This window comes from Cydia strobilella, chromosome Z, assembly GCF_947568885.1.
Source record: "Cydia strobilella chromosome Z, ilCydStro3.1, whole genome shotgun sequence".
Lineage (NCBI taxonomy): Eukaryota > Metazoa > Arthropoda > Insecta > Lepidoptera > Tortricidae > Cydia > Cydia strobilella.
The window spans coordinates 42,233,955-42,261,263 of record NC_086068.1 but is presented as its reverse complement, the minus strand read 5'-3'; the positions used below and the strand labels follow the sequence as shown (position 1 = coordinate 42,261,263).

The window sequence follows — 27,309 nt, the reverse complement described above, 5'->3', positions numbered from 1 at the left end:
TAGTGCGCAAGGTGGTCACCGTACGGTTAAGGACGCAGCTATAAGTTAGAGCGAGAAAGAGATATTTTGACCGCACCAATACGGCTTTACGAGATATTCTCTTTCTCGCTCTCACTTATGGGTGTGGCGCACCAAGATCGCGGTGCGGTGCGGTAGTCTGTTACGGCTTTTACATACGATCGCACATACGCCGCATCGCACCAAGGGCGCGGACCGATGCGGAAAATGGGGTTAGCCGGTCGACATAATTAGCAGAGGGCGCCAGCATAGCTTGCCCTGTCAATCCCTACAATTGAGTCAAATTTTTGTTTTTTTAATTCCCTGGATGCCAGCCCTTTAAGCCAAATCTCATAGAAAAAGGGGCAAGCTATGATGGCGCCATCTCTGCAAACCTTTGACAGTTGCCAACCCCATTGGCTGACCGTTTACCTTAAAGATCCGACATCATTTAACATCCTCATAAGAACAAACCTCGCCGTACGTGCTTTTTGAAGTAAATATAGATGCTTTTCCCCACCGATTTGTATGGTTTATGGTGGCCTGGTGGGCTACAAATTCTGTCCCTCACGGGCGCACGCGGTATGCTACTTCTATAGGATCCTACCTTCTATGTGCCAAAGCAACAATAAAATACCCATGTGTCATTTTGATGAGTACGATGTGGATGACACATGTCTGACATGTTGTCAAACACAATAATAAAATTTTATGGTGTTTTAATATAATTTTTTTCTTCCGGTTCGAGCGCCATCTTGATAGTTAGCATCGTGATTAATTACTTTGTTTTTTGCTCATTAATATTGTTTAAAGTGTAATATCGATAGCTTATTATACAGTAAACTAATGTGGTAGTGTGCAGTGAATGGAGAATTAATTTTGAAGCGCGTTTAACCATCATCTTGGAGTCAACGGCCGGTAGTCCACGTGCTTCTTGTAAAGTCTAACTATCGATTTACAAGAGTTAACAAATCACCGTACACTGTCTTGTACAACCGTACAATTTTTGTCGTTTTTAAACCTCTTAATACCTTGACACTGGCGAAATAGTCCCACTGGGCTGAAGCCATAATTTTAAAAGAAGAAGAAGAATATAATTTTTAGTGTGGTGTATGCATGTTACAGTCTCAAAACAAATATTTGAATGGATTGGATACCTTACATACATTGGATATAGGTTTGAGTTCAATTCAATCTCAAGTCAGAACAAAGGTCACGTGGTACATTTTTTCAAATTAACTTTTTAGTACTTTTCGGGAAAAAATCAAAAAACTAAGAGTTTATTGCAAATCTGTAGCATGAGACGAATCTAATGACATATAATTTATTAAAATCGAACCATAACTGTAGATCTGATGGGATGAACAAAAATCGGCCTCGCGTAATATATATATAGATAGATAGATTGATGATATATAATAATACAAATATTCTTTATTGCTCACTAACAATATAATATTTAAATTATAAACCGAAAATCATTACTTTATACAATTTGGTCATCTTCATCTTACAGTGATCAGCAGAATTTGCATGACGTTTTGACCTGTCATAGTTCTTTAGTTATGTGATTCTCTACTATGTATACCTATGTGTCAAAATTAAAAACCGGCCAAGTGCGAGTCGGGCTCGCGCACGAAGGGTTCCGTACTATTACGCAAAGGAACGGCAAAGAATCACGTTTGTTGTATTGGAGCCCCACTTAAACATTTATTTTATTCTGTTTTTAGTATTTGTTGTTATAGCGGCAACAGAAAATACATCATCTGTGAAAATTTCAACTCTCTAACTATCACGCTTCATGAGATACAGCCTGGTGACAGACGGACAGACAGGCAGACGGAGTTTAATTTTACGTTTAATTCGAACAGTCTTAGTAATAGGGTCCCGTTTTTACCCTTTGGGTACGGACTACGGAACCCTAAAAATTAAAATTTTCTTAAACAAGAATATTACTAAAATTTTAATAAGCTCTTTCAAAAAAAAGGTAATCAGTCATTTCTCAGAGGTGACGTTCGGTGCGTGACTTCGGTGACATTTTTTTTTTACTTTATGGACACATGATGTTAAAATGAACAATTAGGCTTAAATTTATAAAATATTGGTCGTGAAGGCCTCCTTATAGACGTAAGGGTTAGCGAGATATTTAAGTTTTTCAAAACACTGAAATAAAACTCTCTCACTGAAATCAATATTAGTAAGATTGTAATAAAACTATATTATTTTAGCACTAAAATATTTTTATTATTTACTTTCTGCTTTTTGTACTCATGCTCATATGGGATTGCAGATTGTACTGTAAATAATAATACAATGAATGGTGCATCAGCTTAGCAATCAAAATTATATGTATTTATTTGGACATGCACAATATGCACATGCTAGTAGCATACGTTAACATATACAGTAGAAATTATCATTATAAACTGTAAAGTACAAAAACAACGAACATTTTATAATAAAGATTGACAACGGTGGACTATTTTTTGATTTCGGTGGTCAAAAACTCCACCGAATCCTCGGTAATCACACCCACTGAATTCAATCGCTATTAGATAATTACAGAAATAATAATCATAGTATGAAAAAGAGTTTCTAATATCCAAATGACATACCTCTGGGGGTGGCTTACGCACTATTAAGACGATAGTCGTTGATGTGTCCTTGAGCGTCTCAGCGTCTCTGTACCCGCACCCCGCTCACTGCGATCGTACGTGAATTTACCACAACGAGGTTCAAAGAATAAGCTACAGCCCAGAGGCGCGCGGTTTGCGCCATACTCGTATTTGTGTATCTTTTGCAGATATTTTGTCGTTTGAGTATGAGTAGATCATGCGTTTAGTGGAGGTCGTAAATTATAATAAAAATATATTCCCTTATGCAAGTTATGCATTATACTTTACAAGCCTCAATTAGTTAATTTGTGTTTTATCTGTTTCTTACAAATAAATACCTAAGTCAATTCGACAGATTAAGATTTATAGCAAGAGCTTGGTAAGTACTAAATTGAGGCGTACAGTGTGTTTGTTTTATGTTTTTTTTTATCCGTGATAAATAAATATAAATAATGCCATTTAATATTTAACTTATAAAACTAAGTACCTAGTCTACCTACATATAAAATTTTGGGAATTGTTACCTACCTATTAGTATTATTTTGCCCGTTGTATTATTTTTATTACGGTGAAACTATAAATTTGAAGAAAAATATTAAATGTTATAATTGTTGAACAACAAATAAAGATTCATTTTTTTCATATTTTTTTTGTTTACCCATTTAGAAGAAATACGCTCTAAACCGTAACAGTAAGTAAGTATATAGTTTCTGAGTTAAAGAGGTGTTATTTACCATTATAATAATTTACCACCTCCACGAAATGCAAGGTCTATTCGTATCTGAACAACAAAACATTTGTAAAATACGGACTAACTATTGCGCTATAGCATAGGTACTCGGATTATCGTTGCGGTGGTAAGTAGTACGTTTGATTTTTTCCTTTCGCCTTAATTTATAGTTTCGCCAAAAAAAATACGACAGGCCGTTTTGGTCTTTTTACTAAACGGCTTAATCAATTTATAATATTATATTATATTTGGATTATGCCTACTTTCATTTATGATTAGCTTATAAAAGAATATCAATTGACTCTTACTTGTCATTGTTCGTTTTCATCATCAACCACCACCAATCAATGGGAGATTACCCAATCTCCCAACACAATTAAAAAAAATTAAACTTAATAATAAATTAATAAATATCTATATATTTTTTTATTTCACGTCGGTGGCAATCAAGCATACGGCCCGCCTGATGGTAAGCAGTTACCGTATCCTATGGACGCCTTTTTATTTTTTGTCGGAGTGGGAATGCACTTACGCACGGTGTGTGGGACTCGCCGCTCCTTTTCCCTCTCTTGGCGAGAGGGGGGGAGAATTGGCCCTACCCACTAAACCCACTCCGGCGTTTCACCCTCTTGGCCGTTCGTGAGGGCGCACTGGGATCGATAACATTCCACCACGACGCCCTCCGGCATCCCCGGCTTGTCGCCAGAGTACCCTCACAATGGAGGGGGGATCAGAAACGCTTGGTCCCCCCAGACGTACAATGCGGGTTCGACACCCGCTGGCCCTCCTAGGGCTCGAGGCGAGCATATGCTCTCAGCCTTCGACCCTGCCGCCTGCGTCGGAGAGGAAGCGCGTCAGCAGCCGCTCGCTCCCTCTCCGCCTACTCCTTCTGTGACATGACCTCCTCGCAGAAGGAGGCCACCGCTTCCCATTTCCTCTCGCTACACAGCATCGCCGCTATTATGCTGTGTAGCGAGAGGTCCGCCACCCCCGTCGCTGCCCTGAGAGCAGCTCTTTCCACGGCCCAGCGACTGCACACCTCCAGACTGTGCTGGGCCGTGTCGTCCACCGCGCCACATTCATGGCACTGAGGCCCCGGCTCTCTCTGTATCTTGTGCAGGTAGTGTCCAAAACAGCCGTGTCCGGACACCACCTGCGTCACCCTAAATGTCAGGGCCCCCTTCCTTCTCCCTACCCACTCATCCATTACTGGGAGGATAGCCTCTATGGTTCGGGTTCCATAACGGCCATCCTCCAAGGCATCCCTCCACCTTTCTTTCAGGCACTCTGCGGCTGCTCGGGCCAACCTCTCCTCCTCCTCCGCATCCATGGGCTCCACGCGCCTCCTGGCCTCAACCCTCTGCCAGTATCTTTCGGCCAGCACCCCCGCATCCAGCTCCCAAGGCGGGTGCCGGCAAGGAGGCATGTCGCTGCGTGAGAGGTGGTGCGGTACCCCCTTACCATCCTCTGGGCCACCACCCTCTGCGGCCGGCGAAGCAGCGCCTCCGTGGCCTCCGTGAGTCGTCCGGCCCAGATTGGGGCTCCGTAGAGCGCCATACTCCGGACGACCCCCGCATACAGCCGTCTGCATGGGGCATTCGGCCCCGCTAGGTTGGGTAGTAGGCGGCCCAGAGCCGAGGCAGCACCCACGAGACGAGGAGCCATTCTCGTGAAGTGCTCCTTAAAGGACCATCTTCTGTCCAGGACAAGTCCCAAGTACTTGATGTGGGGCTTGACCTGGACATCTTCGCCCCCCACCCTCACTGCAGTGCCCACCGGCAGCTGCCCCCATGCCCTCGTTCGCCCGAAGACAACGGCCTCGGTCTTGGGCAGTGCGACCCGAAGCCCCCGGAGTCCTATGCGGTGCACCGTGAGCTCGGTCGCCACCGCTGCCCTCCTGAGCACCTCTTCCAGCTCCTTTCCCCGCACGGCCACCAGTGTGTCGTCCGCATAACACACGGTGACCGTGCGTGGAAGTTGCACCTCCCGGACCACCCAGTCGTAACCGAGGTTCCACAGGAGGGGGCCCAGGACAGACCCCTGTGGGACCCCGCACGCCATGGCCCTCGCGCCCCGGACACCCCTCTGCTCAAAGAGCACTACCCGCCCCGTCAGGTAATGCTGTACAACGCGCCTCAGGTAATGAGGCACGCCATGGTAACGGAGTACCTCCCCAATGACCTTATAGGGGAGGGAACCGAACGCGTTGGCGATGTCCAGTGACACTGCCACCACTCCCTCCCCCTGGCCTGCCGCAAGCACCCCGAAATCCCTCAGCGCGCCCACCGCGTCTATAGTAGATCGCCCCCTACGGAACCCGAACTGGCTGTCATGCAAGTTCGGGCCCGTTTCCACTAGGTGCCGCTGTATACGGGAGGCCAGGATTCTCTCGAAGAGCTTCCCGACCTCATCCAGCAGCACGATGGGGCGGTAGCCAGCGGGGGAGTCTGGTGGGCGCCCCTCCTTCCTCAGTAGGCACAGTCGCCCTTCCTTCCAGCATCCCGGGAAGCGCCCCTCCTCGAGGCAGTCGTTCAGGAGGGATCTGAGACGGTTCCCGAGGTGCTTGAGTGCCAGGAAAAGTACTTTTCCCGGCACTCCGTCCGGTCCCGGCGCTTTGCGCATGGCCCTGAGCCGTTCCTTGGCCCACTCCAACACGCCATCGGTAACGGGGGGGAAGACGAGAAGAGGTTCCTCCGGGTCGGCCTATGGACGCCTGCACCACCGGAGATATTACACGCGCGTTGCCGACCCTTTAAAAACCTGTACACTCCTTTTTTGAAGAACCCCATACTGTAGCCCCTCGGGAAAACCTCGGCAGGGAGCTCATTCCACAGCCGAAGCGTACGCGGGAGGAAATTCCTCTTAAACCGCACAGTACGCGACCATTTAGGTGCTAGGGTGTGAGGATGAACACCCTGCCGATGGCGAGCGGTGCGGTGATAAAAAGCGGCCGTTGGCATCATGTCAAACAATTCTTCAGAGCACAGCCCATTGTACAAGCGGTAGAACACACACAAGGAGGCGAAGTCTCTCCTACATATACAACGTAAATTAATCAATTAATTATTGTTTTGTTAGGAATCGTACTTTATTAAAAACGTAAAAATGGCAAAATGTTCGCGCATGTTAGAAAACTTTTATTTTTATATTTCAAATGAAGCTTTCTCAAACATAAGTGGAAATATTGTCATTATTTTCATAATATTAGGCTGCGAAACACCGTGTGAAGCGCGCTAAAGTGCGTCAGAACCAAATCAACTTTCTGCAGTTATTTAGTCTTTGGCCACAATAACTCCAATTATATTGCACTTGGGCTCAGCACAAGCATACAGAGTACAAGGAAGGCACGGAGCGACGAGCCACACAGCCTCCTCGTCTCAAAGCTAGCACACGACTGCCGGCCACGCTTTTTTCGAGCTACATACGCACGAAATGTTGAATAATATTCGATTTCTTTAAAAAAATATTATTTTTTAACATTATGAAACGTTGCATTTGTAGTGCCTGTTAAAACATTTATTTTAGTTTAAAAATAACTTTAATCGAATAAACCGTTTAGGAGATGTAAGCAAAGTTAGTCGCAAAACGGCCTGTCGTAATGCTCCTTTTATGGAGAAACTATAAGTCACAGGGTAAAAGTCAAACGTTAGGAATGTTGTACATAAAATGTAGATTAATATATATTTTTTTCATAATTTTTTTTTGTCGAACCGTTAAGCAGATATATACTCTAGAAAGTAAGAGTTTACGGCCAATAGTAGCGACTAGCGCCTTAAACCTAAAACAGCACAAGCACTTAAACAATTAATTGCTTCACCGAATTCAAAAAATCACGTAACCAAACCCACCGAATGCAGAACACACCTTTACGAAATCCGCAGGCAGACCGGGAGCCGACGCCGACGTCCGGTCTCGCCAGTAAACGTGGCGCGACTAAAGCTACCTGCTTCCTGCGCACGCGGCACGGCGTTCCTGGTATATTCCTTTGTGATTTGCCGACAAGGATTATAAATTCCAGTGAAATGACGTGTTGGCCCGGGACAAGTCGAATAATTGGATTTATTTGATAATATTAATACGTAAATTATTTTCAGTCAAGTAATATAAATAATAGACTAATGTAGAATACGTGAACCAATATTAAAATTTAAAATATAATTCCCGTCTTAAGTTATGATTTTTTGTTTCAACAAATCTGGGTGTGGGACATACCCACTGTTCGTCAATTTTATCGTTTAACATTTATTTTCTTTTAATATATACCTATATACTACATGGAATGTTTTACTAGTTGCCCAGGTGTATCAGATGCTGATGGATTTGTATGATTTAATTCAGATTTATTAAGCAATAAATTCACGTATTCATGTCTCCGTACACGTAAAAACGCCACCTCTGAGAAATGCCCTTCGTGCCACGTCTCTTGTTTTGAGCCTAGCTCGTTTTAGGGATAGATATAACGATTTCCAATAAAAGTTTACGGAGGTAAACTGAAGGTACACTACAAATACATACATTTGGCGTGAAATAATGCAAGATTTCATAGGTCCACCCGCCAGCCTAACGTCAGGATGGCGGGTGAACCTTTTTTGTTAAATATCTCGTTTTACGGATAGATATACCGATTTCTAATAAAAGTTTACGGAGGTACACTGAAGATACACACATACATTTCCCGTGAAATAATGCAAGATTTCATAGGTCCACCCGCCAACCTGACGTCAGGATGGCGGGTGGACCTTGTTTTGAGCCTAGCTCGTTTTAGGGATAGATATACTGATTTCTAATGAAAGTTTACACAGGTACACTAAATGTACAATATAACTGCATACTTTTAGTGCCGTCCACCCGCTATCCTGACGTCAGAATGGCAGGTGGAACTTTTTTGTTAAATATCTCGTTTTAGGGAGAGGTACATTGGTTTTTATTAAAGGTACACTGAGGTACACTGAAGGTACAATATGTTTATAAATATTTCGTTGAAATCGCCGAGGTCCACCCGCCATCCTGACGCTCACTATTTATCGGCATCACTTAAATATTCACTGTACTGTAGGTAGCTCCCAATCCAATCCAATCCAATAATCGGAATGGGAGCTTGATGACCATCACTATGACCAGAACGGACGTCGTTAGCGCACTGCGAATTGAATAGAACAGTGGGTACTTAAAGTGGATCGTTTCTCTTCACTTTCCGACTTCCGTACTCGCGTTGTTGACGCTTTAGAGTACATAGGCTATCGTCAGGCGTCAAATATTCAATTAAATAGCTCCGTAACAAACAACTCTACATTGGGCGAATGGGCAGATTAAGTGTCCTAGTTTAAAATAGCCATAATTTTTTGTAAAAAAAACCCTGTAAATTTCAATATTAAACTTGTTTTTATTTTAAGCATACTCTATATTTACAAAACTAATTCATTAGCTCCAATCGCTCTCCTTTAACCTCACGCAATCTACCATAGAATGAGTTGCACGCGGCACGCACTACCTCATCTGTTATATCGTCCCACAGTCCCATATGTTGACCAACCGATGCTTGAATGAATTTAAATTCGGTGTTATTTAATCGATCTGCAAAATATTCCTACTCGTATTTTGATGAACAAAAATATATATTTTGTCAGCCAAAATGTGTATTTGATCAGCAACTTAAGGTTAGCAAGTATTTCAATATCAGTTTGCAATAAAATCATAATGAGCTGCTCTAAATTGATTTGGTTGGCAAATTAATTATTTAATCGGCAGTAAGCGATTCTCCATTAATAAAATTTTGTTAAGCAATCAGTGGGTAAGCGGATTATTTCATTTTGCATTACAATTTAACTGATCCGCAAAAATTAGTTCTAACCTAACCCACTTTTCTAGCAGCAGTTGGTTTCTATAAAGGTCGCAGTTGTAACCTTTTTTTTTCGTTGGAAAAATGCTTTATGCATACCCACACCCTCGGGGGAGAAAGTGCGGGTTATGTGGGACTCGGCAAAAGGCGCCACTACCCACTAAAAAACCAACGGTATGCCTGCGCGCCGCCAATGGGGCGTGGCCACGGGTTCTCTTAAGTACGCAACCGTGACCACGCCGCCGCCGCCCGCCACTACCACATGCGACATTACATCCTCGCAGAAGGAGAGGACCGCTTTAAACGACCTCTCGTCGGCGACCATAGCCTAACTACGTCCGGCAAGGAGAGGTCGTCCCCCACCACTGCCATGAGGTCACGGCGCTGCCCCGCCCAGGCTGGGCATTCCTCCAGGGTATGCTGCGCCGTGTCCTCGCCGCAGCTGCACTGGTGACACTCGGTCGTCACCTCCCGTCTTGCGAACCGGTGCAGGTAGCTCCCGAAGCAGCCATGACCCGTGAGTACCTGCACCAACCGGAAGGTTAGCGAGCCCCGCTCTCTCTCCAGCCAGTCTTGTAGGACCGGCCGGACCGCCTCGACAGTCCTGTGTCCTCCCTCGCGCCCAGCTAGTTCTTCCTCCCATTGGAGGACGATGGACTGCCGGACGAGGAGCCTCTGCGCCTCAACTTCCCTGGGCGCAGGATGGTACTCCTGGAACCGGAGGTCCCTGCGCCACTCGTACAAAGACGCTTGGGCCTCCGCCTCCAGATCCCAAGGAGGCGTTCCGTCTAATAGGCACGCCGCATCGTATAAGGTGGTGCGGTACCCGCGTACGACGTTGATGGCCAATGGCCATCGCCCTCTGAGCCTTCCTCAGCAGGGCGACATTTCGGGCCACCAGATTCCCCGCCCAGATCGGCGCCCCGTACAGGGCCATCGATCGCACCACCCCCATATACAGACGGCGGCTCGCAACCTCCGGCCCCCCGATGTTCGGCATCAGCCTCTTCAGTGCGGCCGATGCTGCAATTAGTCGGGGGGCGCAGTTCTAACCTTTTTTTTTGACGCAGCGGTAAATGCATTTACGCATCTCACCCCCGGGCTGGGGAAGCCCATTGGGGGGTGGTATGTGGGACTCGCTCCTCCCGTAACTTCCTCTGCTAGCCAGAGGAAGAGGAGGAGAATACCCACTAACATCCCCTGCGGCGTTTCCGTCTATGCCGTTGAGGGGGGTGCAATGGGGTCGCGAGCATGTCAACCACGGTACCCCCCCCCCGGGCGCAGTTCTAACCTAACCTAACCCACTTTTCTAGTACCTAGCAGTTTGTTTCTGTGAATGTCGCAGTTCTAAGTTTCTAACCTAACCTAACCCACTTTTCTAGTAGCAGTTGTTCTCTGTGAAGGTCGCAGTTCTAACCTAACCCACTTTTCTAGTAGCTAATATCTTCCATTTTACACCTATAATACTCTCAAAGTACCAAAACGGATAAATATCACCAACAAATACGTTAGAACACCGCAATGTGACTGCTAATAATCATCGAATGAAATGCACGCACACGATTCCGCTCCGCCTGCAACCCTGCCGATTTTTCAAATCAAACGCAACCAATCTTATTATATCAGATTACCATTTGTTTAATATGCATACGTCTCAATTAAACTGCCAACCAATTTTTAAATCTTGCTGACCAAATAATAATTTTGCAGCTCAACTATTTACTAAGCAGATGGATATTGGTTTATAATGTTGAACGTTTGTGAATTATTTGCTGAACAGGAGTTGCAGCTCGATTTTTATTTATTGCCGGTAACATATTTGTATGCTGCCCAAATGATTTAATGGCATTTTTTTTGCAGATCAGTTTTAAAAATGGCTGATCATTTAATTACTTCCCATTTAAATTCATTCCCTGTGTGCTCCCAATCCTGCTGAGCATGTATTCCATAACGACACCAGTTGGTTAATTTTTACTCCCCGATCCATGGACAGCAGTGGTAGTTTGCCCCTAGGTGATATGGCACCCGATACGATGACGGCTGACGCACTTTGAAACCGCTGTACGGCTAATTTGTCTAAGTACTGGAATATTCCCCAATGAAGCACCGTAAACACGGTCATTTTATTGATTGTGGCGTGGCTATCTTGCAATTTAAACATCTTTTTGTCGGAAAAAATAATTTCATCGCTCTCATGCCAAGTTACCAAGTCCCTGCATTTTTTCACTAGATTTTTTCTGTTCATCCATGACTGTTTCGTTTTTTGTAGGCCATGTCGTAACATACGACTCATTGATCGTCGGAATATTTTCATATCTTTAGCGAGTTTACTTGCACCTTGGGGTGCCTTGGGCTAGTTTCCGCCTTTTAATTATATTTTTGACACGAACCTGGTTTTCGACCAGGGCCGTGTTGCATAATAAACTACAACTAATATTACAACCGAAACTCCTTTTCTAATAAGTGGAATTAGACAAGGAGTTCCGCTTGTAATATTAGATGCAGTTTACGGCCCAGGTTTGGGCTTGATTCTTGAAGATCCTGTTTTCTTTAAATCGCTTAATGTTCCGAGATATGAACCTTACATTAATATCTAAATATTTTAGCTTCTTAAATATCTCGCATCGTCGGAATTTTTGCTTGTATACATTAACAACGAGCTGGCGTTTCGCGTCCATGTTCAAAACAATATATATCAAGCTCACGTCTAGAAATCATAAATGTATGCGTATACACTGTCGATTAATAAAAAAAAATATAATTAAAATAATACTTACTCTACTTTAGTAATAGGTTAAGTACTTATTAAAACAATATAAGTACTTACTAAGTATTTATATTGTTTTGAAAAGTCAAATGTACGAGTTACAGTTGATATACAACGGAAGATCCATGGTAAAAGAAGTTTCGGTGGAAGAAGAATATCGTGGCTTAGAAATCTGCGCCAATGGTTCCAAAAAAGCACTCGGTCGATTTTCAGAGTTGCTGTGTCGAAGATACAGATTGTTATGATGATTGCCAAACTGCAATAGCAGACGGCACGGCACCTAAAGAAGATATTGTTTTGCCATGTATTGTTATATACGTACCTATTTCTAAGTCCGATTGATTTCACATTACCATAGCCGTTTGGGCTACAAAGTGTTTTACTAATATATACATGCATAATACCCTCATCCATAACATTTAAACCCTGATAAACAACAAAACAATCCAATCTTGAACTTAAAAGAAAATAAATAGGTAAATAGTCAAGTAAGTCATAGGTACGGCTAAGGAGTTTAATTTCAGTACCATTATTGATACTTATTTTTGATTTGAGATTTATTTTTACGCAGTAAATAATAAGAAATACCTAATGGGAGTATATAAATACCGAGCGTCATACCTACATTTAAGTCAAAATATATCTAAAACAAAGATGAGGTAACTACATGAAAAAACATTCTAGGATAGGATAGTTAGATTCGCTACCGGCACGGCATGCAAGAGGCCAACATTACATAAAGTCATACGCACCGGTTTGTTTACTCTCAACGAGATGATTGGTCCAATTGGCCGTCAAATTCTGGCACGTTCCTCGCTAGCCGAAGGTAGATGCTGCCGAATGCCGCCTACGTGTACAGTCGCCGTCGGCCGCCACGCAACTCGCGGCTCCGCTGCCCACCAGAGAACTTATATTATCGCTGGATCGGCCCGCTCGGGTTCGATGTTTATAGGTATCAACATTGTTGTGCACAGTGCAAAAATTAACTTGAATAAGAATAAGAATAAAAACAGAAATGTTATTCTTATTCCAATCGATTTGAAATAAAATAATTCTTGCACTGGTTAGTCCCGAATAAAATGAACGGGACTAAATCATGTAACTTTTATCTTAAATGAGGAATAAAAAGCGGACCCCGACGTAGGATTATCCCAAATAAAGTTTTATTCAATTAAAATGTTATTCTGAATTGGATTAACTTTTGAGTACAATTGGTTATAGTTTGTAAAATGAATTTCACCCCTCTTTTCAATGGTGGGATAGATTTGAATTTTTTTAGCGTAAAAAGATTTTATGTTAATATGTATAGGAACATTTTTTTGGTGCCTTTGAAACGTTGATGATAATTTGATGATGAAGCTACATAGAAAGTAAACAGCGAAATTCTGTGATGGTTCAATGTATTATCCTTTGCGTATTATTTATTTTGTTTATTACTCCTATCAACCTTAAGGTCTTACATATGCTAACTCTGTCACACCTACGGACAGTGAAAGAGATAGTAAATGACAGATTAAAAAAAAGAACCTGCGGCGCTTATCGCTAGATGTGTAGAAAGTCGCTGCATGAATTGTATAGTATTATTTGGCGTGTTTGCACTTAAGACCGCCATTGCTCATTGGCAATAACAATAGGCTTAAGTCTTACATACCTGTTAAATTCTTTGTTAGCACTTGCCAATAAACACGTGCGTGCGGCAGGCGGTGTTTCAAACGATTTTGATATTGTTTCTTTTTTACCTATCTTTCCGTCTCACAACAAATGGAAATTTTAAATTCCTATCAGAGACTTTATAGAAACTTCATAATTCTTACTTTGTAGCTGTGTGATAAAGCTATAAAGTGAACAAGGGAACTATAATGACTAAACGTAATGGACCCAGAATTTTGTGGAAAGTATAGTAGTTTGGGCTAATTTGTTTAGTTATAAAGAGGTTAGTGACTGGTTAATGCGGCTTTTTAGTAAGTAATTTACAATGAAATTAGTACCTCTATGTATTTGACTTATTTGTAATTGCTTGCAACCATTGCAGGTATCTATATAATAAAGATATGGATAGTGGAATAAAAATGCAAGTAATATGAGTTATATGGGTTTAGTTGTAATCAAACTTAAAACATTATAGTCGGGGTATGTATGCATACGAGAAACTATACAATACAAGTAGGTATGTATGACGAAAAATCACATAAAATATACAAAATATTTTTTTATACTATGTACATACAAAAGCAAAAATATCATACCTAATATCATAATAAAAGTATTTGCAATGATTTAATGCGATTATTTGAAAGTATAAGTATTAGTTTAACATGAAAAATGTGTATTAAATATTTATATACATTAACTGCAACATAAAAAATAATTCACCACACCAAAGTTTTGTCATTATTGGTGCGCTTTTGTTGTTTTCTATGCTGTAAATACTGACGATACTCTTCAATCACACTGGAGCCATGCTTTCTTCTCAGATGACTAAGGAAGTTAGAAGTTGAACGGCTGGTTCCTTTTACTTTATTGTTTTTGTTTGGTGTACATTTTTTGCATATAGCAATTACATTTTTTCCATTTGAACTGTTTGAATGGAGCTCAAAGAACATCATATTAAGTAGTATGTCTAATACGGCACTGGTTTCAGAGTTTGTGCTAACGGAAACTGCAACATCCGGTCGCGTAGTATTTTGTTCATCACCACTGTCCACTGAAATCACAGAATCACCACTTAATTCATCCATGGTTATATATATATACGGTATACATAATATGTATAGATATCATATATACATTATAAGTATCGATCGACGAGACAAGTAACTGAATTTTTGCTAGGATTTTACATATTATTACTCTTAAGTATGCTATCTCTTTCACACCCACGGAAAGTGAATGAGATAGTAAATTAGAGCAGGTAAGAAAAGAGTCCTACGCTTATCGTTAGATTTACCGAAAGTCGCAGCATGAGTTGTATTGTATTATTTGACGTGTTAATTTCCACGTGTGACCGTCATTGCTTACTCATTAGCAATTTGGCAATAACAATAGGATTAAGTCGTGGCTGGTGAATTCTTTGTTAGCACTGCGGCACCCGGGTGTCGAACGATTTTAATACTGTTCCTGTTATCTTTCCGTCTGATAATAAATGCAAATTTTAAATATCAAAAGAACTTTTAAAAAAACACCATAAGTCTCGTTAGTAATTCGGACAGTAAAACTACTAAACATAATTCGAAAACAATAAAATCAAGAGTGAGATTCCCCATTTGTTCCTACCCCACGTGGCCGCCGCGATACATGAGGCGGGGACATATGGGAATGATTTATATGAAGCGCCTATTCACATATGCGCCCGGCGGGGAGAAATAGGAATACACCACATCGAGCCATTACTCATCATACCTTTAGAAACATGTATTTTTATTTGTTACTTTCGTTTAGGTACAATCAGCCATTTGAAGAGTTTCGCTACCAACCATTCGATCAGATCAGCTGAATTGTACCTGATGATTTAGTTATCACATTAAAAGCAATACGGGTACCAAGACTTGTGACAGTCAATTTGTAAGATTATATTGCATACAAATAGGTATAAATTAGACAAGAAAGAAACTACAATTATTTACCTCTATCTATACGTAACGCCTATACGGTACCCAGACCCAGACCACATTTTTATTCCAGGAATATTATTTGGAATAAAAAATCATGATTACATTTATTTGAATAAGAATAAGTTATTCCCATTCAATTTTGTCACATACGAATTAGTCCCGGCCAAAATTAGCGGAATAATTTTGACGGGAATAAAATCAACTCGATTTTATTCCGAAGAATTTTTATTCAAATAATGATTTTATTCTTGAATGCCCAACACTATGTGCAGGGTCTCGCCTCGGCGCTGCGCTGCGTCTCTAGCGCATTACCGGCCGGGCCGGTTCGGTTAGGGTAACGATTTTCCATACATGCAGAATTCCATGGCCCTACTGCAGTTACAAAACTTGGGTAGGGTCTTTCCAGTAACTCCATTCCACAGAACTGATACTCTGGTCCGAACATGTGTAAACAAAATGGCAAGTACATAATAAGATGTCAACATAATAAATAAATACCTCTATTTATACCTTATATGCGCAAAACTAACCACGACACAAATAATCACAAGCTATATGCCCACCATTGCACAAACTCCGAAACAAACCGATGCACCCGAAATGGCTATTACTACAAAAACTAAGTATTTGGGTATTATAAACGATGAAACTCTCTCTTTAAAGGACCACGTCGAAACATTGTGCAGTAGAATCCGGAAGTTGATATTTATTTTTTAAAAAACTAAGAGCAATGGCGTCACCTCACTTAACCTCGCTACGAATAGACGTTAGGGGCCATTTATTTTTATCCTTATCTGCAACTTCATTTAACACAGGGTTATATTCGCTTGTCATTTCAACCCCGAACATAGCTTCAACTGGTGCCCTACCGATCGTCTTCTATGCCGTATTGTTTAGTCCCCACTGAATTTACCCTAGTTCCCTGTCCCATTCTCTCTCATCCGTTCCAAGGCCCTGAGCTGTCAGCGAGTCGAGGATCGTTCTATTGTATCGATTGACTTGGCCATTTGCTCTCGGGCTGGCCACTGCGTTCAGTACATGTTTGATGCCTCTGTCTACACAAAACCTTCTGAACGCATGGGAAGTGAAGCATGACCCACGGTTACTTATGACTCGATCAGGCACTCGGAAAGTGTCGAAAATGTCCTGCAATGCCCTTATTACATATTTCAGGACTAGCGTAATTAGATACGGACCCTCTGATTATACCGGCTTGCAACATATCATCTATCATCACACGAACCTTCTCACGTTCATGATGTGACAATCTATAGGGTCTATATACGACCGGTCGCTCACTATTTAACTCTATATTCATTTCGGTCGTATTAGTGCAACCTAGGCTGGCTAAATCAGAAGCAAAACAATCTCCGTAACGGTTGAGAAGTTTAACGAGCTTGTTTTTATTTATTTGTTTATTTAATCTTTATTGCACAAAAGAAAATACAAATGTACAAAAGGCGGACTTAATGCTACAAGGCATTCTCTACCAGTCAACCTTCGGTAACATTTTTACCTATGCGGAGTTGTTTCTCATCAAACGGTGATGACGCGGTTTTTTTCTTCAGTTATTTCATTTTGGTACAGACATACTGTTGTACATATATCCGACAGCCTAATATACACCGCCTCTACACGTTCTGCTCGCGCAAATACAAAGTTTTTTGTATGTAACAAGACGAAGCACAAGGTATAACCATTACAAAAAGGTTACCCTGCTTCACCTCATAAACCCCGCCAAAACTACATACTGATCTGGAGGTTTCCTTACCACTTTAGTATTTAACACAACGTTGCCACTAACCTCTGCCCCAGTGGCGGCTCTTATGCTAGCTACCCCATATATCCTGGTACGTGCTACAATCCTTACTCTCTCTAACTTCTCATCAACACGCTCTTGTAACTTAGGAAGCTCTGTACCTATGTGTAAAAATTGCAACTTATTTGCATCTTTGTAAACCACGATATGGGGCTGCTCAGAGTAAGTCTGACCTATGAGTATCGACTTCTCGAGAATACTATCATTAACTACCCTGCACCAAAGATAGATATAACTCCGTAATAGATGGATACAGTCTAAGGAAAAAAACGTGCCTCGAAAACCTCGACAACCCGATTTCGACCAGATGGCGCCACTACCCCCGGCCCACCTTCGTATAGAGGGCGTTGACGGTTTCGTTTGTTATTTAAGAATTCTAACGCATATCAGTGAAAGAACATGAGTCAAAATAATAAAATCATTAATGCAAAAATAAATAAAAATCATTTATCCATATTTAAATACAACCTATCGTGCTTTTAAAAATCTTCATTTTTAGTTTCAAAGTGTGTCGATAGATGGCAGTGAATTCACTGTGGTTACAAAACTCACTATGACAGCACCGCCCTATCCTATTATTTATATCCTCTTTGCCTACACATAACTGTGGCGGACACGCCATCAATTGTTATTGACAACTCCGCCGATCCTAAAGACTGCACCAGCTTATCACCGAACGCTATCATCGTAATAGGAACGCAATCATGAGAAAGCCCAAGATGAGAGAAACTGGATTCCCGTATAAGAGTGGCTTCACTTCCTAGGTCGACAAAGGCCTCACCATTAACTTACTGATTTTCTAAATTTGTCGGATGGGTTAGATTTGTACTTTGGTGTCAGCCTTTGTCGAACCAGAGTTTGACTTTAGCTTACACATCTCTGATTTATGGCCCACCTTTTGGCACGTACTACATTTAACTAAAGGCTTAGGACAGCGAGAATAAATATGCCCTTCCTCCTTGCAATTATAACAAAATATGTTAGGATTTACTGTCGCGCCGGCTTTACTAGACGTTTTATCATCACTTACATCCTTAGGCAACGAAACATTTACGGATGATTCTTTATTATTGCTTAACAAGAATTTTAGCGGCTGATCGGGTTCCTCACATCGTAAAGCTAACGCACTGGATCGCATACTCCTGTCCCCTATACCGTGAATAAGGCAGTCGACTGCCCGCCTACCCGTAATTTCGCATTAGTTAAGCAACGCTAATTTTTCGTAAAAGTAAATCTCGATGTATTCTTGGTACTTACTCCTACGTTTCGACATGTCTTCTAATAATTGGCCGTAGTTTTGCTCTGACGGAAACGCGTTAGTCAATTTAGTCTGGCATTCATCCCATGAAAATAGGATTGTATTAAGGCTCTCAAACCAAGTCTTAGCTAACCCTGTCAGTTTCTGCATAGCAAAATGTATAACCGTCTTCTCATCCCAGCCGTAAACTTTAGCACACTCGTTGACTTTCTTTAACCACACATCGATCCTTTGATTTTTTTCGGACGGGTTAAATTCTGGAACAATGTTTTTGTACCACTACGCCTCGATCGGGAGCGCTCACGCCCTGGAGTCACTAAGCTCCGGCGTTTCTCATTTTCTCCATTCATTATCTGAAACTCGTACATAGTAGCATTAGTACTTCAGCTCGAGGAGGTTGGAAGTAATTTTTAGGAGACTAGAACTTAGATTTCTTTTTTTATATTCTCGAAAACGGTGCGTCCTAGCGCAAAACTAATGAAAATTTAGCCCCTTTAACCTTTTGAAACTTTTAACCTTTCAACTTTTTTAACCTTTTAACATTTCAACCATTTTAACTTTTAACATTTTAATCTTTCAACCGTTTAAACTTTTTACATTTATTATATATATATAGGATTTTGTCACGTCAAGAAAAGAAAAAAAAGATATAAATAAAAAAAAAACCCAGTCAGCGGTATCACCCGCGCATGACAAACTACAAGCTACCACGTGGCAGTCAAAAATGTTGTTTTTATAAAACACGTGGTTATCACATTAAAACTGGTCGCACCACGTGATCGTAGTCATTGACGAAAAATGTACGCGAACCAGCGATTTCTCAAATTACCCCGTAATTTATCGAAATGTGTTTTATTCTAGAAATCTGAGTATCTATCACATATAAATAATTAACACTATACTAGCCAATCTAACTATACCCTCGTATCCAAATCTCCCTAGCACCTTATTGAACAAGGGCTCCTCATATAATATTTGTTATAAATACATGTGAGCGAGTACTTACGGAATTTCGTTATCCGACTGGCTGACTTGTAAACAACCTCGGAAATAACCAACACTTTGTAGTATAAAAGTAATTATATTTCAAAACCGTTATTTAAAATAACAAACTGAAAACCAACAACTCAACGATTAAGATTAGGTACTTCCACAATTTTTACTATAAGACGCGCGTTCGGTTTCGTCGCCCGGCCAAGAATGCCCCTGTGCGAGTGTGCGCCGACCCGTTTGCCGCCATCGAACATGACGTCACCAGAATAGTCAGTGTACCTGCTAATTAGTGTTTAATTCCTTTCTGAATATAATAAAACCTTACACAACATTATTTGAATTAGGCTTAGTTATCGTGGCTTGAGCATTTGTAATTTTCTCAATTGCATATGGTCCTGACCACCGCGGGCAAAAGGCGGCGTATACTCCTCGATCAGCGTTTGTAAGCGGAAAACATTTCGCGAGTACTTGTTGCCCTACGTTAAAAATATTAGGTCTCCGACGATTATTATAATAATACTCCTCTCTTATGTGCAGTGTTTAACTTCCGAGCCACTATACTTTGTTCGTGGTTATGAGTCGAGTTACCTTCAGAAATTATTTTATCTAATTCCCACTTATTTTCTAAAGAAATTCTAATTTCCCGCCCGAGAAAGATAGCTGTTGGTGTACGATTTGAACTTTCATGTACTGCTGTATTGAGAGCAAGCTGGAAATTAGGTAGCGATTCGTCCCATACAGATTTCGTTTTTCTACAATAAATATTCAACATTACACTCAAATTTCGGTTCACGCGTTCCACTGCATTTCATCATCATCATCATCATCATGTCAGCCGATAGACGTCCACTGCTGGACATAGGCCTCCCCCAGGGCTCGCCACTCCGACCGATCCTGTGCCGCTCGCATCCACCGAATTCCCGCGACCTTCACCAGGTCGTCGCTCCATCTCGTTGGAGGCCTACCAGCAGTTCGTCTTCCGGTACGCGGACGCCACTCCAGAACCTTCCTGCCCCACCGGCCATCAGTTCTGCGAGCAATGTGCCCCGCCCACTGCCACTTAAGGTTTGCAATTCTGCGAGCTATGTCGGTTCTACTGCATTTGCCTATGGGTAATACGGAGATATTTTAACATCATTAATTCCCCAAACTTGGCACATTTGTTTAAATACGTCGGCTGTGAAATGTGTAGTTATCAGATAAGATAGTTCGCGGCGGTCCGTAGTTCGCCCACACGACCCTCGACAGCGCGCGTACGATGTTAGCGGCGGTCGCTGCCCGTACTGCAAACAACTGAACCCACTTTGAGTAACCGTCCAAAATAACCAAAATATGTAAACCCTTTCCCACGTTTCGGTAGGTACCGTTGATGACATCAAACCAACCGGTTTCTTATTTAATGGTTTTGACGTTTGACAAGGTAAACACGACCTTACGACTACGTACTCTTTAATTTCCTTATACAAGTTCTTTCACCAAAAAAACACTGGCTATTCTATTTAAAATTTTTGTAATCCCTAGATGACCAGATATATCTTGATCATGGTAATAGTTCAATTTTTTTTTTTAAATGAATAGGTAATACTATTTCGCCATTTATTTGTTTTCCTTATTTGCCGGCACAATACTTCGTTTTTAATTTTATATTGTGGAACTCTAGTCCCGCCGTTGATTTGTATAATAATGTCATTGCAAAATTTGTCATTTACTTGGTGTCTTATAAGTGAATCATTAGTATATAACGGGATATTCCTGAAGCGCGGAACAATTGACTTCCTCCGTTCCTTCGTACATACGGCTCAATCGGCTACGTTATTACAACTGCCCTTAATACTCATATGTTTAATATTGAATTTAAATCTGGACAGCAGAAGTATCCATCTCCCCAATTTCCCAATCTGTTTAGGGTGTTCAAAAAGCCAGGATAACGCAGCATTGTCGGTTTGAAGTTCGAAAGGCGTGACCTCTAAATATTGTTTAAATTTAGTGACCCCGAATACGGCGGCGGCACACTCTAGTTCGTAGACCGTTTGGCGGCGTTCGGCGCTCGACAGCGTACGACTCGCGTAACACACTGGCGCCAGGGCCCCATCCACCTCCTGCTGAAGCACAGAGCACAGCTCCAAGAGCTGTTCCAGATGCATCACTTTGAAGAATATTTTTTTTAGCAAAGTCAGGAAACCTTAGAAGGTTCGGTGAAATCAATTAGCTCCATGCATGAATTTATTTTTATTTTTGGATTCATAATTTATATCGTTGGAATACCGGAAATGATAAAAATACTTTTGTAAACCTTAACATTATTTTATTAAAAAATATTTAAAATGTTGAAAATATTTGAGCGGTTGAAACGCTCATAATTTTTGGCGCGAATTCGACAGAGCGTGATGACGTCACACGTTGGGCGGCCCAACTGACGTTTGCTACTAATGACACTAATCTGTCGAACGCGTGACGTCACGTGGCGTTTCGAGCGTTTCGCTCACTAGCTTTTCGCGGGCAAATTTTTGTAGTTTTTATTTATAATTTTAAGTAATAATTTAAAAACGGAAATGCATTTGTAACATGATATAACGGTAACAAACATCCGAATAAAACATATTTCGTTCAAATATAAACTTCATGCATGAGGCTAATTGCTGTTTTAAGCGTGCGAATGCTTCAACCTGTTTAGGCCCCCAGACGTACTTGGCGTCTTTTTTTTTTAACAAATTTAACGGTTCGGCAAGTTCCAAATATCGAGGAATAAATTTAGCATAGAAGCTAGTCATCCCCAAAAATGTTTTCAGCTGTTTTAAGTTTTTCGGTTCCGGATAGTTAACAACGACACTTTGTTTTATCGGGATCGACGGCTAAACCGGAATAACTAATATTATACCCTAATAAAAACTGCACCGACTCTTTAGTTTTAATTTATTTGGGTTGACCGTTAACCCTGCTTTACCAAGTCTATTAAACACCTCGTCTAGGTGTTGAACATGCGATTCTTTGTCTTTGGAAAAAACACAAATATCGTCCACAAATGGTATTACATATTTGTATTTTATATCCCCAAATATCATATCGACTACCCTATTTAAAGACTGCGGACTTACACAAAGCCCAAAGGAGACATATTTGTACTGAAATAGCCCAAAAGGGGATATAAACGCTGTGACCGGTTTAGATTCGTCGCTTAACGGTATCTGATGAAATGAGCTGTTTAGGTCGATTATTGAAAAATACCTAGCTCCGGCTAAATACTGAAAAACTGATTCGATCGATGGCATAGGATAACTATCGTATACAATATTTTTATTTACCGCCCTGTAATAGCAGCAAAGTCGTTTGCCGCCGCTGGCTTTGTCGATTAAAAATGCTGGTGACGCATACAGTGAGCACGATTTTTCAATAATACCTTTATCAAGAAGTTGATTAATATGTGCCTCCATTTCAGCGGCTTTCGGCGGCGACAAGGAGTGAAATCGTGAGCGAACCGGATCATTATCAGTGAGTTTTATCTCTAGTTCAAGATGTTAGATTTACCTAATTTTTCCGTTACGACTTCCATATGTTTTTCTAATAAATCTTCTATTTTCCTTTTAATTTCGTCATCGATTTGAATGCAGTTAAATTGTACTAAACCTTGTAGCTCTTAATTTTTTAACAATGGAATTTTATAATGCGGCATAAACTGAAATATCACGTAGCCATAAAATATATATGGGACTAGTTTTGTTCTGTTAATAAAATCGCATCCTAATATAACAGGTGCAATTAAACTCGGTGCTACTATAAATTCAAATTTCCAGGTAAACCTATCAATTGATATTAATACAGTTAAAACTTCGGTAGCTGTAAACACTTGTCGCTGAGCGGTAGTGCATTGAATATTGCACTGTGACGTCGCCACCTTACGATAACCCTTGAGTTTATCCGCTAAGTCCTGAGTTAGGCCAGGAAATAAATGCCCAAAAAAAGTTATAGAGGGAAATGCAAGGAACACAACTTTTAACTTCGTAGCTTTGTTTGGACTAGTTAGGAGATGAACATATCAAAAGTCCCCGGCCATAACCCTGGTGCTGGGGGGAGAGAGGGGTTTGAAGGTTCCATTTTTCGGTTTTTCAATTATATCTCGGAAACTATGCGTCTGAGCGACTTGGCCACTTATACAACATGAAAAGAGATTTAATTTCTTACAAGTTTTATTCAATCAAGTTTTTCGATATCTTGTATACTTTTTGAGATATCCGCTCTTGAAGGTTTATTTAGGGCTTTCATTTTTATCTTGATTATCTACATCAGTGAAGCTGCTAGGCCGGGTTTGGGATCGTTTTCGTATAAATCGGGGGTGCTGAATTCATTTATGGTATCAACATTGACACCATTCCTAAGTAAAAACAAAATTTAAAAAAATGATTTTTTATAATGAAATTTGGTATCCAGATGGTTTGAGTCCCGGGACAGTACATAGGATAGTTTTTATAACCAAAATCATCTTTTAAGGGTGTGAAAAGTGGGGTGGAAATTTGTATGGGGAATCAACAACCGCTGAACCTATTTAAATTATATTTGGGATGGTCTACATGTTTGATTTAGTTGATAATGATACCAAACATGACTTCAAACCTAAATTTAAACAGTATTAACTTCAGGAATTCAACTTCGGCGAAGAAGCTGAATTCCCCTCACACCAAATTTCACACCTTCAAAGTATGATTTTTGAGATAAAAACTATATCATATTCTGTCTCGGGACTTAAAACACCTATTTACCAAATTTCAACTAAATCGGTTCAGCGGTTTAAGCGTGAAGAGGAGTAAAAAAAAAGTTATTTGTTTAAAGTTTATAAGTTTTTACTTCGGAAAGGTGTCAATGTTGATACGATAAATGAATTCAGCACCCCCGATTTATACGAAAACGTTACCAAACCCGGCCTAGCAGCTTTACTGATGTAGATAATCAAGATAAAAATGAGAGGCTCGCGGGCCGCCGGTTGCCGACCCCTGATTTATGGTATCAACATTGACACCTTTCCGAAGAAAAAACATATAAACTTTAAACAAATAACTTTTTTTTTACTCCTCTTCACGCTTAAACCGCTGAACCGATTTAGTTGAAATTTGGTAAATAGGTGTTTTAAGTCCCGGGACAGGATATAATATAGTTTTTATCTCAAAAATCAAACTTTGAAGGTGTGAAATTTGGTGTGAGGGGAATTCAGCTTCTTCACCGAAGTTGAATTCCTGAGGTTAAAACTGTTTAAATTTAGGTTTGAAGTTATGTTTGGTATCATTATCAACTAAATCAAACATGTAGAATTGTAGACCATCCCAAATATCTATCTATATATATATATTACGCGAGGCCGATTTTTGTTCATCCCATCAGATCTACAGTTATGGTCCGATTTTGATAAATGATATGTCATTAGATTCGTCTCATGCTACAGATTTGCAATAAGCTCTTAGTTTTTTGATTTTTTCCCGAAAAAGTACTACAAAGTTAATTTGAAAAAATGTACCACGTGACCTTTGTTCTGACTTGAGATTGAATTGAACTCAATGTATGTAAGGTATCCAATCCATTCAAATATTTGTTTTGAGACTGTAACATGCATACACCACACTAAAAATTATATTAAAACACCATAAAATTTTATTATTGTGTTTGACAACATGTCAGACATGTGTCATCCACATCGTACTTATCAAAATGACACATGTTTATTTTATTGTTGCTTTGGCCCATAGAAGGTAGGATCCTATAGAAGTGGCGTACCGCGTGCGCCCGTGAGGGACAGAATTTGTAGCCCACCAGCCCACCATAAACCATACAAGTCGGTGGGGAAAAGCATCTATATTTACTTCAAAAAGCACGCAAGCAAGGTTTGTTCTTATGAGGATGTTAAATGATGTCGGATCTTTAAGGTAAACGGTCAGCCAATGGGGTTGGCAACTGTCAAAGGTTTGCAGAGATGGCGCCATCATAGCTTGCCCCTTTTTCTATAAGATTTGGCTTAAAGGGCTGGCATCCAGGGCATTAAAAAAACAAAAAATTCACACAATTCTAGGGATTGACAGGGCAAGCTATGCTGGCGCCCTCTGTTAATTATTTCGACCGGCCAACCCCATTTTCCGCATCGGTCCGCGCCCTTGGTGCAGTGCGGCGTATGTGCGATCGTGTGTAAAATCCGTAACAGACTACCGCACCGCACCGCGATCTTGGTGCGCCACACCCATAAGTGAGAGCGAGAAAGAGAATATCTCGAAAAGCCGTATTGGTGCGGTCAAAATATCTCTTTCTCGCTCTAACATATAGCTGCGTCCTTAAGGTATGTACAGTGACAACCTTGCACACTATCGATACGTGCGCCGCACCGCACCATTAAGACTGCGGTGAGTTGTGGTAGTCTCTAACGGCTTTTACGATAGTCTGTTAAATACGGCTATAATATTTCTTTCTCGCTCTAACTTATAGCTGCGTACGGTGACCACCTTGCGCATTATCGATACGTGCTCCGCATCGCACCAAGGTCGCGGTGAGGTGTGGTAGTCTCTAACGGCTTTTAAGATAGTCTGTTAAATACGGCTATAAAGCGGCTACGGTTAGAATGCAATATCTCTTTCTCGCTCTTACTTATAGGTGCATCGCATAATGACCAGTGCGGTGCGGTAATGTGTTAGGCGCTTAAGGTGGGCTGCCGTACGCAGAGAGCGAGAAAGAGATATTTTGACGGTACCAAGGTCGCGGTCCAGTCGTTGTACATACTTTCAAAAAAGTAAATTAAAAAAAAACTAAATTAGGTTCAAGGGCCAGACACTCTTTGATAGAGAAAGATAGTCTTATTGCGATTCCTATAAGAGAAAATAGTGCCATGCTTTATCTTTATCACCGACCGGGCATTTTTTCATGGTCGGGTTTGCTATGATGGCATAACCATGAAAAAATGCCGAATGAAATGGAGGCGATGGCGAAATACCGAAATTTATAAGAGTGAAAGAAAAAAAACCGGCCAAGTGCGAGTCGGACTCGCCCACCGAGGGTTCCGTACTTTTTAGTATTTGTTGTTATAGCGGCAACATAAATACATCATCTGTGAAAATTCAACTGTCTAGCTATCACGGTTCGTGAGATACAGCCTGGTGACAGACAGACGGACAGCGGAGTCTTAGTAATAAATAAAATAAAAATAAAATGCATTTATTTCAGACGAATAAGTGTCCATAGTTTGTTAGTACCAAAAAAAATACTTAAAAAAAATACTTAAATAACTATATTAGTACCTAAACCTAAGTGAAGCGAGGACCAGTGCCTGATTAGGCCACTGTCCCACCTCCCCGCTACTACGCTCAGGAGGCTGTGGCGGCTGTCGCGGACTCTGCGGAGCGTCGCGGCGCAGCGCTTGCGCAGCGTCGCATGGAAACCGTCGACGTGTGCGTCAGCGAACATGCCAGACGCGCTGCAATGCCGCGGCAGCCGCAACAGCACCCTGAAAGCGTCATTATATTGAACCCGCAATGTATTGAGCGAGCGCTGCGTGTATCTCGACCATAAGCTGCAGGTATACAGTGATGTAACGCACGGAATAACTTAATTTTAACTTGCGCTGTACACCGACTGAACCTGCGAGCTATCATGTTGGCTCTGATAGCCAGAGCCCTTCGCTCCCTCTCGATATCCGCATCGTCGCGCAAGTCG

The 27,309-nt window shown here is 41.2% G+C and overlaps 1 protein-coding gene and 1 long non-coding RNA gene across 7 annotated transcripts in view; both read right to left on the bottom strand.

Annotated features, from left to right (window-relative positions):
- Positions 1-12,858, bottom strand: part of LOC134754824 (inter alpha-trypsin inhibitor, heavy chain 4-like) — a 169,037-nt gene extending 156,179 nt beyond the window's left edge. For all 6 annotated transcript variants that reach the window (XM_063691244.1, XM_063691247.1, XM_063691249.1 and 3 more), the window contains exon 1: positions 12,701-12,858. The gene's annotated coding sequence lies outside the window, so the exon portion shown is untranslated. The remainder of the gene's footprint in view (positions 1-12,700) is intronic.
- LOC134754980 (uncharacterized) overlaps positions 1-27,309 on the bottom strand; it is a 543,731-nt gene that overhangs the window by 356,780 nt on the left and 159,642 nt on the right. The window lies entirely within an intron of this gene.